We start from the raw sequence: 13,814 nt of genomic DNA on the forward strand, positions 1-13,814 counted from the left end.
GCTCCGAGTCCCCGTGCCCATCCCCAGCCCTGTCCCCAGCCTTGACAGGGTAATAACTGCGGGTTTCTGGTGCCGGGGCAGAAATGCAGCTGGTCTGTGTCGCGCTGCTGCTGCACGGGCTGAGCGCTGCCTTGTGGCATCCCTCATCCTTCGGTGACAAGGTCACCCCCACCCAAGCCCCCTGCCACCTGGAGGCTGGGGTTTGGGGCAGCCAGAGGGAGAGCTGCCCCCCAGTGCTGCTTTTCTCAGCTGGACGAGGTGAGGTTTGCCCTGCTGCTGCCGGGGGTGGCCACACACCCAGCACCCTGGGGACCTCCTGCTGAAGCGTACCTACTTCTGAGACAGGGCAGAGAAATACATGCTTAGAGCTTAAAGCCTGAGCATACTCAGAGGGGCTGAAATAGGAAATGTCCCTCTGTGGGTCCGTCCCTCTGTGTGGAGCAGCCGGCGTGTCCCAGGGCTGGCAGAGCCGTGGGAGCCGGGGATGCTGCGGCTCTGCAGCAGTGCAGAACCTCGCCGTGCCTTCCTCCCTAATGAGACAAAATAAATTTACGTGGTGTCGGATTCCCCCCCCTCCTCACGCTAAAGCAAAGGCAGTTTTCCGCTAGTTTAGACAACCTCCGCTCTCGCCTGAGCCGCGAAGCTCGCAAGCTGCCTGCATTTTTATGAGCTGACTTGTTATACGCAGTGGAAGTATGCAAAATATGTCAAGCCCAAGCAGAGATTTGAATCGAAATGACTCTAATTACTTGTAATAATTTTTGCATTCCTACATAAAACAATGTTAAAAAAACCTCCATTACAATAGTTAAAAGACAAATCATTTAGCAAGTCCCTTACTTTATTGCTTTATTAGACGATTTACTTTGCAACATTTTGAGCATTCGATCGGGTGATTGCCCAGAGCTATTCCACCGTGAGCTGCTAACGGAGCTCGTCCGCTGTCGTTACTCAAAAGCCAGGCACCAGCACCACGAGACGATCTGGCTCGTCAAATTAGCCACGGTGCCTGGTCATCAGCTTGGCACCGAGCTGGCAGGAGGCTGGTTGCTCTTCCTCATCCACCTTTGGTCTCTGTCTCGACCACAAACCCACCGTGGGGCCTGGTCTCACGGAGCCGCTGGTGCCACCCTTCCCTGCACCTCGTGCCCCGTGGAAAGCAGCAGCAGAGAAACTGTGAGCATCTGCGAGCGCTGTGAGCCGGGACGGGCTGGCTGCAGCAGGACAGACGGTCACCGCGGTACAAACCTCGACAGAGGCAGTGGGACCTTCTGGAGCAGGGTGTGGGAAGGGCTCAGACTTGCCCGTGCTGGGTAACGGGGCAGGCGTTGGATCCAGGCACTCGTGGCAATCCTGCAGGTGTGTCCGGATTCAGAGGAACTCTAACACAATGAGAAGAATTTACATAGATATGAATTGTCCATCTCTTTTCCTTACGCATTTAGTTTCTTAGCAATGGGTAAAGCCCCTTGGTAAAGCCTGGGTGTCCTTGCTGCTTGACTTTGCTGTGGTGGTTTTGGTGCTCAGGGCCTGGTTAGCGGCTGCACGCTGCTCACAGTGCGATGCACGTGTGTGTGCAGTGCCTTGCACACGTGTGACCCCTGGGTCAGCGCTCCTGCAGCTCGGTGCTGCCTCCCACCACATCACACCCTGCTCTGCATGCCCTCGTCTGATTTAGGGCCAGTCCCCAAAGCTGCAGGACAGGACACGGGGCTGCTCCTTGCACAGGGCCAGCCCAGCCCGGCTGCTGGCCTATAAAAGAAATAATTACATTAAGATGAGGCACAAATTGTGTCAGCAAACTCACGGGAAATTCCCCTCTGAAGAGAGGGGCTGGGATGCCCTGGGTGGTTTTGGGCCGGGAGAGGTGCTGTACCCTGAGCCTCCCTGGCACAGGAGCACCACAGCCTGCGGCACCGCGGCACCAGCAGCCAGCAGAGCCTTGGTGGGGCACCGTGGCCACGCAGCCCTGCTGCCCTCGGGCTCTGGGAACCCCAGGGGCTGAGCAGTGTGCTGTGTGTGTGCTGTGTGCTGTGTGTGTGCTGTGTGCCCCGTGATGCAGCACAGTGTGATCCTGCACGCTGCCGGCCACCCCGTGCCCAAAGCAAGGGGCAGGGCGCAGGGAGCAGGCGATGCGCACGGAGCTCGCAGAGCCCCAGGGCAGAATTAATCTTCATCCCCGCAGATCAACACGCATTTATGCCAACCTCTGTCTTATTCAAGAATTGCGCAGGACAGATGCTAATGACTGCGTGGAGGACTGTGACCTGTTCCTCTCATTCACACAGCGCAGAGGAGCCAAAGGCGTGTGCTGCGGTCAGGCCCGCTCCTGCCACTGCTGGGACAGAGCGACCAAACCTGCCTGCACCGGCCAAAGCAGGAAAAAGTTTTAAAAGGTTTCCTGGTGTTTGAGAAAAGCCTCCCCTGCGGGCGTTCAGGTTTGCCATTGCTCCAGGCAGCGCTGGCTGCAGGCGGGCTGGGTTCGGCACAGCACCTGGCACAGCTGGGACAGTCCCTGCCCTTGGCATCGTGGTGCTGAGAACAACCCACCAAAACCTGCTCCCGGCAGGTCCTTTCAGTGGATTTATTTGGGGAAAAGCCCTAAATTTGGGGTCAGGAGGAGCGCGGGGGCTCTCGGGCAGCTCCAGCCCCTGCGCAGCGCGGTGCCGAGCGGGCAGGGGCTGTGGCAGGGCTGCGCTGCCGGCAGCTGCGAGGCAGGAGCGCCGAGCACGTGTCAGCAGCAGCCAACCAGGCCCTTCATTTAGACAGATTAAGCAAGTTGCTTATTGCCTGTGACATAATTTAGATGAATGGTGTGGGTAATCCATCAGGCAGACCCTGCATAAGGCCCTGGAAGCAGTCGGTGGGGGATCCCATTACCTTACATGTGTTAACAGCCAAACTCCTTTGTATAAACAACAAAGTGGCTCTCCTGAAAAGGCCGATTTTCCCTCATTGTCTGGGAGAGGGCTGGCGGGGCGGCGGTGATGGATGGCGGCGGTGAGCGGGGCGGGATGCGGCCATGCGGCGGGTGAAGAGGGACACCGTGTGGGGACGCGCCGCTGCACCGCAACGAGCCATGCCGTGCCGTGCCGTGCCGTGCTGTGCTGTGCTGCACCGCCGCATGCTGCAGCACCGCCGCTGCAAGGCTGCACGATGCAACGCTGCACAATGTTATGAGCTGTAGCACTGCACACTGCAACACTGCATGCTCCGATGCACTGTAACACCGCACGCTGTGCTGCTGCACGCTGCAACGCTGCATGATGCAACCCTGCACACTGCAACTCTACATGCTGCAGCGTCACTGCTGCATGCTGCAATGCTGCATGATGCGACAAGCTGTTGTGCTGCAATGCTGCAATGCTGTGTGGTCCAACATGCTGTAGTGCTGCAACACTGCACACTGCGAAGCTGCATGCTCCAACATGCTGCAACACTGCACGCTGCAATGCTGCATGCTCCAGCACGCTGTAACACCTCGCACTGCACCGCTGCACCCTGCAGCACACCACCACACCCCACAGCACCACATGCTGCGCCCCAGATGCCGGGTGGTTCAGCAGCCCCGTGGCTGTGCGCACCCAGGCTGGGTACTGTGGGGAATTCCTGGGGCTGAGCTGCAGCAGCAGCTGTGGCATGGGGCCGGGGAGGGAGGGGTGGCTCAGGCTGCAGCCCCCACTGCGTTAGTGGTTGGGGTAAAGGGGGTCAAACTCCAGGACTCCTGCTGGCTCAGTCCCCTGGCAACAATCAACATTAAAAATCTCATTAGGCTTTTATTAGAGGCATAGAAAAGAAAGGAAGCAGTTATAGCATCTTAAACATTGAGTATTAAGCAAAGCTTTCAATTAACAAGCCATTTATTTCCCTTCCCCTTGGCAAGAGCCAGTCTTTAAAAAAGGGGAGAACCAAAACCTGCTGGAAGCACAGGTGCTGGTGCTACCTGCTCCTGGGGGCTTAGCTCAGACTGCCTGGAGATGCTGCTGCTATTGCTGGAGCTGATCTCACTTCCTTGGAGACAAAATAAAAGCAGGCAGAAAGGGGACAAAAACAGCAAAGAGAGACACTGTGTGGGTGTGCGGCACCCAGCCCCTGCCCCTCTCGGGGTGCTGCAGGAGGCTGGGGCCAGGGCGGCTGTCAGCGTCCTGGGGGGCACGGGGCAACGTGCTGGCTGGGCTCAGACCCTGCGAGGAGGCTGCCCTGCTCTGAGCCCTGGCACAGCCCCTGGGACCAGCACAGGGTGCCCGTGAGCACCGGGCAGCCCCGCTGCCGAAGGTCCTCTCTGGTCAGGAGGGTCCCTGCCTTGCTCCGGCACTAAAACCAGCCTCCAAAGTCATTTATTGCTCCTCAACTCCCCACCAGGAACATTATCCCTTAATTGCTGCATTTATTCAGACTTATTCTGTATATCTAACAATAATGACTGTATTAGATATGTAATTATTACTGTCATAAACGTAATAGTGACAAAACAATAATTGAAATAGTGTCTATGAGGATAATTCACCATTGCAATTAATACTGCCCCGCTTAGTTAATATGTCATGGCTTAAAATAAATGCTGTCATTACTCCATTACTAATACTGTGTTATAATAATTATTGCAGCAATAATTAAGTGTCTATAGTGATCATGGATTGCCATGGATTGGAATAGAAATCTCTGTAAATAACTCGGGAGCAATAGCCCCCGGAGGTGCGGTGAGGTTTGGCGGGTCCGTGGGGCTCCTTGTCTGCACCACCAGGAAATTCATGAGCAGTGGCTCTGCTCGCTGACCCCTGCCCGCCCCACCGTGTCAGCACCTTGCCGCATCCCCCCGGGGCCAGGCGGGGTCTGGGGGCCACGCGTGTCCCCTCGGGGATGCTGGTGGCACGGCACGGCGCTCCAGGGAAATGTCACCACAGCGAGAGCCAGGGCACAGCTCCCGTGCGGAGGGCCCTGCGCTGTGCCCAGGCATGTAAATAAGCCCTGCTGCAAAAGATGGGAGGACAAAATGCCCCCAGCAGCAGCAAAAATAAAGGGCAGATCCCTGCAGGGTTGGCAGCAGTGTGAAGGAGCACGGAGCAGGCTCCTGAGGGCACCTCTGCTGCAGCGCCTGGCACTGCTGCTCCAGATGCCTGTGGGCAGCACGGAGCTGCAGGCTGGCAGGGAGCTGGGCTCTGACGTGAGCTGCCAGCGAGGCAGGGGGTTCCCGAGACCCTCCAACAAGCCTGGGCTGCTGGCACCGCCCATCGGTCTGCTCCAACATCACTCCTTGCCAACAAACCCCCGCAGGGCAAGCTCTCCAGATTTCTGGCCACGAGGCAGGGCTGGGGCAGTGCCACGGCCCCCACACTGCTTCCCCTCGGTGCCTTGGCGGAGGAGGGAAGTGCATTTCCTAACCAATGCAGGTACTTCACGATAACTCAACTTTACTTGAGTTCAACTCAATTTTCTCAGATTAAATAAAATTTCAAAGTGTCACTCACTAGCAAACTATCAGTTGGAAGGTGGTTGATTTTTCTAACCCTATCTCTGGTCCAATTACAATTTTTAATCTATATGTAGATAATGGTGAACAAAACCCCTGTAGAAATGTCAAGAGTGAGGAGGTTATTAGCTTAGTTTTAATTACTGTCTATCATTCTTAGAAAACCGCAGTAACCTGATAAATTAGGTGACAGCGCTGGCTGTAGGAGTTTAGGTGGGCCTTAAAGACACACCATTTCTTTAACCAAGGAGTTTGGGGTGGGCTCTCCTTCCCAGCTCACAGAACTGGCCGGGTGTCCTGCCCCAGCACCCAGCACCCAGCACCCAGCACCGTGCCCGGAGCAGCGCTGTGCAGTGCGCCCACCCCATGGCTGGGCCTTCCCCTCGTCCTCCTGGCACTGTGCTGAAGGCACACAAAAACCTCCCTTCCTCTGCCAGGAAGATGCTGGCGAGGTGGCTTATTTGTTGAACACATCATTTGAGGTGAATTTTGTTTCTAAATGAGCACGGGACTGCACCCGGAGCTCATCTCATTGACAAACAGTGTGTCCATTGCTTTTAAGGAGACAAGCTGCCATTCCGCTCCCCTGAAAAGCACATAATATGACAGGTGAAATGTCAGAAATGAGACTAAAGGCTTGGGGAAAACATTCTTCAGCTGTGAAGTATTCCCGCTAGGAATGTTAAACCGTAGATTAAACGTAAATGTCTCTAAAAGCCTGGAACGTCTCACACTTTATCAGCCGCCGCTCCCGATGCGTGCGCACACATCGACATGCACGCACACGCGGGGGCAATCTCCTCTCCAAATTAGCGCCCGGGCCCCGCGGCTCTTTGGAGATGAGGGCACCAGGAGGCGGCAGAGCTGGGGACACCGGGGGCCGGCATCTCCCCCCGCCACGTTCAGCCTTCCAGCCGCTCCCCCGCCAGCGCTGGGGCTCGGGGATGCAGCAGGGTGCCGAGGCTCTCGTGGTCCCTCAGTCACCAACAAGGCAGTGCCCGTTCTACACTGGGCATGATGCTGGTGCTGCCGTGGGAGCTGGGGATGCTCTGGCCACGGCAGGGCCCCCACGCTCCCACACCCGGCCGGGGGCTCTGCGGGCTGCCAGGTCGGCGGGGATCGCCCTGCGTGACCGGGCTGCATCCATCAGCCAATAAACAGTTCATTGCACGGAAAGAATTATCTTTGCTGGCATTAAGGTCGGCTGTAACACAGACATTATTACTAGCGGGAGGCATATAAGTAGAGTCTGTGGCAGATCGCAGCCTGTAACTCTTTATTATTTATACCGAGGCAGCCGTGCTCCTGGGAGGCAGAGGTGGGGTGGGATGGCTGCGCTCGCCCAGTGGCCCATGGGGACACCCAGGATGGGGAGTGGGCAGCCACGGCACTGAGTCCAGGCTCTGCTCCTCCTGTTTCTTCCTGGAAATGGGGTCTGGGCAGAGCCCCCACCACCATCTGCCTCCCCAGTGCTGGTCCTGCCCAGCAGTATCCCGGCATCCTGCTCCCGGGTCAGACACAGCAGGCAGCAGGGCTGGGCTGAGCACAAAGGGGTGGTGCACGAGGCGCATGGTGCATGAGGCACACGGTACACGAGGTGCACAGTGCACGAGGAACATGGTGCACGAGGCGCATGATGCACAAGGAACATGGTGCACAAGGTGCACAGTGCACAAGGTGCATGGTGCTGGCAGCCAGACGTGGGCCAGGGGAGCAGAGCACTGTGAGCTCTGGGGTTGATGCTCCCAGGACCTTGCGTTCCAGGGGAAGTCCCAACATTTCAGCTTTTGGTCCTAGAGCCAGACCTGTGCGCTGCCTGGAAGCCATTAATAATGCAGGAGACATTTAGGGCAGACATTTAGGGACCCTGCAGGGTTTTCATGCCCGGTGCCGTGCTCCAGCTGCGTGCTGCTGTGCCAGCCACGCGCCTCTCTGCTCGCCCTGTCCCCTGCTTGCACGGAGCTGACAGTGCTGCCGTGCAGGGAAAAGCATCCCAGCAGCCAAGCACCCACGTGCAGGCTGCTCGGCTCGTGCTCAGCGAGCTGGGAGCCCTTCAGGAATTCATGCTCCACATCCCTCATGGCATCAGCTCAGTTTTTCTCTGAATTGTACCCAAACAAAGCATGCACGCTTACCTGCAGCATGCTGCCAGGGCTCTGCCCGCCTCCCTCCGAGCCCCCGGGTGATGGGAAATGCCTGCGCAGGTCAGAGAAGCACCGACAAGTGCAGCCGTCCTGGCTGCCTGACATTGTCATGGAAATCATGACTCCCTTCCACACTTTTCGAAATTAAAATGTGCCTCTGCTATAAGTTGTTATCAAAAATAGAAGCATTTTATCTATCTTTAGTACAGAACACAGATTGCATGGAGACATTCAATTTGGAGTCAATTTAAATTTCAATTGTCTGTGAAATCTAAATCAATAGGCTATAGTTCAATGGCGCTTTAATAAAACAGGACATAACAGAGAAATCATTAGGGATTACATATGATAAGAGATTGAAAACAGTGTCTGTGTAATGGTGGAGGAGCCATTAGAGAATTACCTCAAGCATTTGCAAGTAAACCAACAACCTCTTTCTCCTCCTGAGACTAACAAGAAGACTTAATTGTGCTGCAGCGTCTAAAAATACATCTCTGTCAGCCTTTTGATTGGTAGACAATTTACAGTGACATAAAAACCTCCGGGTGCCTCGCTGCTCCTCCATGCGCCTCGGATGCCTCTGCCCCCCGGCTGGCCGTTCGCACCCCACATGCGGGTCTGGGGTCCCCCCTCCGGCTCCTGGTGCGTGCCCTCGGTGCTGCGAGGGGCTGGGGGGGCTGTGGCACCACCACGCTGCCCCCTCCTTCTCTGGGGGGGCCATCCTGGCTCCAGGCTCCAGCTCACAGGATGGTGTCTGGGGTCCGGGCAGCTCCGGGCAGCGGCGGTGTCCAGGGGTGGCGGCTGCCTGCGGTGATGTACGGCCCCGGGTTGAACCTCCCCCTGATTTATGGGGTGCTGCGGCACAGAGCAGCTCCCAAACAGCATTAGTTAACTTTTATTTGCATTTAATAATAATTCACTTTCCCTTAGCTCGTTGCAAATTATCACAATCAGGCTGGAGATGAGATTGGATTTCATCAGCGCCGGTTTCCCACTCCTAGACTGGAGAAATTATCTGCATGGAAATGGAGGGCTGGGGTGACAGGGGAGGGCGCCCATCACTCAGCCACTGTGTGGGTCCCTTCCGAGCGGCATGAGCAGGGGCTGTGTGAGCTGGGGACCCCCATGGGGCTATTGAGGGGCTCGGGAGGTAAAGTGAGTGCTGGGTGCAGGGGAAGGGGCATCCCTCGGCAGCTGCAGGAGGGGTGGAGGCAGAAAGGGACCTGCTGAAGCACTTGGCTGGGGGAGGAGAAGAGGAGATCAGATGGGGAAGTGTGGATTAAGATGGGTTGGGTTGGATTAGATTAGATTGGAATGGATTGGATTGGATTGGATTGGATTGGATTGGATTGGATTGCACAGCACCGCGCTGCACAGTGACACCACACAGCACTGGATCTGCTCCTACAGCACCAGGTTGCACAGCACCACACCACTCAGCACTGGATCCACTTGCACAGCACCAGGTTGCACAGCAGCACACCACTCAGCACTGGATCTGCTCACACAGCACCGCGCAGGGGCTGGGGGAGCAGCCTGTCGGCCGGGGGGCAGGGAGGTGTGCACCCTGCTGCAGCACTCTGCCTCCTGCAGATGAGCTGATCAGATGAGATCAATTAAGCTGAGTGAGTCTCAGGTATGAGCATTAAAATACTATTAATTGGGAAGGAGCTAAAAGTGGTTTTAATTGCTGCAAATCCCATTTGTCCTGGTCGAGAGGAGAATCAAGGCAACAGAAGACATCGGCATAATCAGGAGAGTTTTGCAAGGTCAGAAAAGCCTCAACGGTGAAAAACAAAGTGTTGGGGGCTGCCACGGGGCCCAAAACAGCCCCGGCAGAGAGGCCTTCGTTGTGCACGTGCACACACAGGCACGAAGCCCTGCGTGGCCAGGGAAGGGCTCGTTTGGGTTATTTTACAGCAGCCTGGTAGGGAAAAAATCTAACCCCAGGATTAACAATTTCAATAACAAACCAAGCAAAGTTAAGGGCATCTGAAAAATGTTTTTACAACCTTTGGTTAACCTGCAGTAACAGCTGTTTGAGTGTGTATAAATAAGACTATTCTGTGGAGGAGACAGGAAAAATTGGTTTTATTTTAAAGGACACTGTTTGGCTCCTGCGGTGCCGTGGCATCTGAGGAAATATTGTGCGGTGGCTCCTGCGCGTCATGTTTAATACTCAGAAATGCAGCCATGGAGAGCAATACATCTGCTGGCTCCTGACAGCTGGGAAGCTGGGGTGTATTTTAAAACCAGCTTCTCTCTCAGAAGGGACATTTTGAGAGGAACGCACGGGAAAAAAGCCTCCAGGACAGCCCGGGTGCTGGCCGGCCAGTCCTGGCCCCAGGGGGGTGCGCGGGTGGCACTGGGGGAGCCGGAGGGGCTGCAGGGGTCCCTGCCATGCACCCCTGCCCCGGGAGAGCCCCCAGCCACGGCCACCTCCACCCGGTAAATACGTCCTCTGGAATAACAGCTATAAACCAGGAATAATCCCCTCTGCCCCTTTTGTTAGAAAAAATCATGGCCTGGATTGGAACCAGAGACGTGCTTTTCTCCACCTGAAAATAAAAGTGTCACGCCGCTTGCCACTTCACATCCTGGCAGAACGGGCTCCGGAGCCCACTAAAGAGTGAGACTTTAAGCCTCGCCATTAAGAATTACAAGAGATCCAGCGGGCAGCGTGGAAATACAAGAAATACTACAATGCCAGCGCTAAAACCTAATGAGAAATGGAACAAGCTGAGACAGAAGCTTAACAAGAAATACTGGACAAGTCCCCCAAGAAAAACTACAGGCAGCGCTGGAGAAGAGCTGCCAGCCGGCTCCGCAGCCATATTGATCAGGGCCTGAGAAATAAGAGGAGGCCTTTGGAAAGTAGATAAACTGGGAGATATACAGCAGGAGAGGTCCAGAACTGATGAAAACGGGCGAAAATGCAGCTTAAATCAAAGGGCAAATACACAGAAAGAGAAAAGGTAATAGGATTTGTGTTTATGGCTAAAGAGGAGAGTTGTGGGGAGGTGATCAGGCACGGTGGTAATTGAAAAGAAATGGAAAATGGAGTTCAGTATAAATATTTCCTTGGGAGAAAGTGGGCTGAAAACTTGAAACCATCATTAATACCAGATCCAGAAGGTGTCTGGGAAGAATATGCAGGGAGGTGAGAGCAAGGGGGTTGTGGGCAAGGGATGGGGAGCCAAAGAAAGGGGCCCAGGAGCAGCCCAGCTTCTACCTGCTGGTGCTGCCCAGCTCTGGGCAGTTCTGGGGTCCGACCATGAGGGTCTCCTGTGGCTGTGTAAGACGCTGTGCTTCCCCCTTGTCTGCTCAGAACCTGGTGGGAGTGCCCCTGCTCCTGCCTGCAGTGTGTCTGCCCATCTGTCCCCATCCCTGTCCCCATCCCCGTCCCCGTCCCCGTCCCCATCCCCGTCCCTCCTGTCCTGCACTAAGGGGCTCTGATGCTGCAGCTCCCAGGGGCTGCCCGGGGCTGTGCCATGGGCACGTGGGGTTGTGATGAGCTCGTGGGGCAGGGGTGGTGTGGGACAGGGATGGGGCAGGAGGTGGTGCACACCCCTCCGTGCACACAGGGACACTGCCGACCCTTGGTGCAGGGTAACACGAGCCGTGCAGACACAGGGCCCAGGGCTCAGGACTGGGCAGAGGGTGCCCATCTTGCCCATCCTGCCCGTCCTGCCCGTCCTGCCCTGGGCACGGGGCTGGAGCTGGCGCAGTGCCGGCTGCTGCCTCCCCCCAGCTCTCCGACTCCTCTGCCATCAGAGCCTGATCCACAGATTCTCAGCATCCTGCCTACTAAATCTCGCCTGTCTCCAGCTTGCTGCAGGGCACGCTCACCAGCATGCAGAGCGTAACTGCTGCTGCTGTGGGGATTTGCAGCCCCCTCGCTCGCTCCATCGGCACCGGGCAGGGGTGGGTGCCGTGGGCAGGGGCAGCGTGGGGAGGGGGCAGCGTGAGGAAGGAGCAGCAGGCACATTGCCCGGCAGGCAGGGCAGGATCCCGGGGGGATGCACCCCTCTGCTGGGGCAAGCTGGGGCTGGGGTCAGCTCCCCACATCCCCCCCACCTGCAGGGCTCTGGGTGCCCCGTGCCCCAGGCATGACTGGGGTGGGGGCTCAGGGTGACAGCTGCCCCCCACCTGTCCATCCTCAGGGGTGTCAGGACGGCCCCGCAGCCCCCCCAGCCGCAGACCTGCTGATGGGGCGCGCGGTGTCCCCTGCGCCCCGCAGCCCCCGCAGCCGCCCGCTGCCTCCCGTGGTTGCCATGGCAATGAGGCAGAAAGGGTCGGCCTCGCATCCCGCCATGCCCCGCGCCTGCATCCCTCCTCTGAGCATCCCTCCTCCGAGCATCCCTCCTCCGAGCATCCCTCTGCCAAGAGCATCCCTCTGCCGAGAGCATCCCTCCACACCGAGCATCCCTCCTCCGAGCATCCCTCCGCATGGGCACGGCCACGCGGCCAGCCCGCTGCAGAAATATTAATCAGAGCTAATTAGGAGGAAGCCGCCCCCACCCTGCGTGCCCAGTTTGGCAGCTGCTGGCACCGCGCCATCCCCGGCGGTGGCAGGACATCGGGCTGGCCTCGAGCTCCTCCTCAACACCACCAAAACCCTCGGCACTGCGCACCGCCAGCCGGCCGATGCATTTTCCACATCTAAAAAATGTAATTAAATGAAAGGTCGTTCTTATTTATTCTTTCATTACACGAGCCCCAAGCTATCAGACAGTCAAATTAATACTTGGGAGCATTTAATGAAGGGCGGGGGGTGGATGCGGGCTGCTCTCGGGTGGTGCAGGAGCTGCAGAGGTGCTGCTGGGGCGAGGTGGCCGCAGGGTCCCGCTGAACAGGGCAGAGGTGCAGGAGGTGCCCGGGGCTTTCAGTGGCCACTGCATCAGTCCAAACAGCCACCTGAGTTGTGAAAGCCCCTGCGTGCACCCGAGGGGTGTCCCCAGCTGTGGCACTGAGGGGTGTCCCTGAGCAGGAGTTTGGGGACACCCCCGGCAGCCCCATGGGCGGGTCGGGCAGTGGAGCTGCAGCCCAGCACATTGCCCGAGGAGCCGTGCAATATTCGCAGGGGAAGAATTTTTTTAATAGGGCCCCATGGAGACATCAGAGCAATTTTCAAGGAGGTTTGAAGCCACCAGGAAGCTTATTAGATCCGTTCTGCAGAGTTAATTTGATGTTGGTAATCAGTGAGCAAGTTAAGCAGTTAAGGAGGCAGTGGCTGCGAACGGTTCGGCTGCTCAGCCCGCTTGTAAGCAGCGGTTACTAATGAGCGCCTCATGAATATGAATGAGAGATGATTACAGTGTGGAAAGGGCAGTCAGCAAACCGTAAACTTAATTTTAATCTTTTTATTATCAAAGTCACGTTATTAATAATAGACTTTACATTAAGACCGGGCTTCATCAGCCAATTACCGCACTGCCCGGCACCCCGGCCCCGCGCTGCACCAACACCGGGGCACCGGCCGCTTCCCTCAGCACCTGCCCACGGCCCCAGTGGGTTTCACGGGGCCGTCGGGATGCACGGAGCACCCCCGGGGCTCCCGGTGCCCGAGGATGGGGCGCAGGTGACCCACATTCAGCGCCCTCCCTGCAGAGCCCAGAGGTGCTCGCCAAGGGACCAGGCACCACAAGAAGCTGTCCCCTCCCTTTGTAGCCAGCCAGGAGCATCCTGGTCACTGCCACCACACTGGCACACCACGGGTAACACAGCCCCTCACCCCTATAAAAGGACGATCCTATTGTCCCGGTGTCTAATTAATTGTAATTATTTTCATATGACACCGTCGATACGGGCTGCTCCTGTAATGAGGCAGCAGTTCCGGTGTGAAATGCTGAAGCAAGGAATGTAGAACATGTTAAAAAATATTAATCTACAAATGAAAATGATTTTAATTGGATTCTGCCTTTGGGGTCGGGTCACTGTTACATTTTCAATCAGAGTTGTCCAGTCAGCAAAGCAGGCTGCACAGCCCCTTCAAATGGAAACGGCGAGTGGCTTGCAGAGGTTAATAGGAATGTTGGAAAATAAATAGGTTATTGATTGATAATAACAATAAGCTGACTCCAGTTCTACCTTGGTGACCTTCCCTCACCCAACTTAGAGAAAACTCAGTTAGCATCTAATTACAGAGCGCCTTACAATCCCACGTATTAATGAGAGCGTGCGGCGGCACGGGCTGGGAG

General features: G+C 56.5%; 1 long non-coding RNA gene across 1 annotated transcript; it reads right to left on the reverse strand.

Annotated features, from left to right (window-relative positions):
- Window positions 1-808: 808 nt before the first annotated feature.
- Window positions 809-8,164, reverse strand: LOC137841294 (uncharacterized). The gene is made up of 2 exons (XR_011088543.1): window positions 7,606-8,164; window positions 809-1,382 (listed from the first exon to the last, which is right to left on the reverse strand). It is a non-coding gene; the product is annotated as an uncharacterized lncRNA (long non-coding RNA).
- Between the last annotated feature and the right edge of the window lie 5,650 nt (window positions 8,165-13,814).

This window comes from Anas acuta, chromosome 17 (genome assembly GCF_963932015.1).
Source record: "Anas acuta chromosome 17, bAnaAcu1.1, whole genome shotgun sequence".
Lineage (NCBI taxonomy): Eukaryota > Metazoa > Chordata > Aves > Anseriformes > Anatidae > Anas > Anas acuta.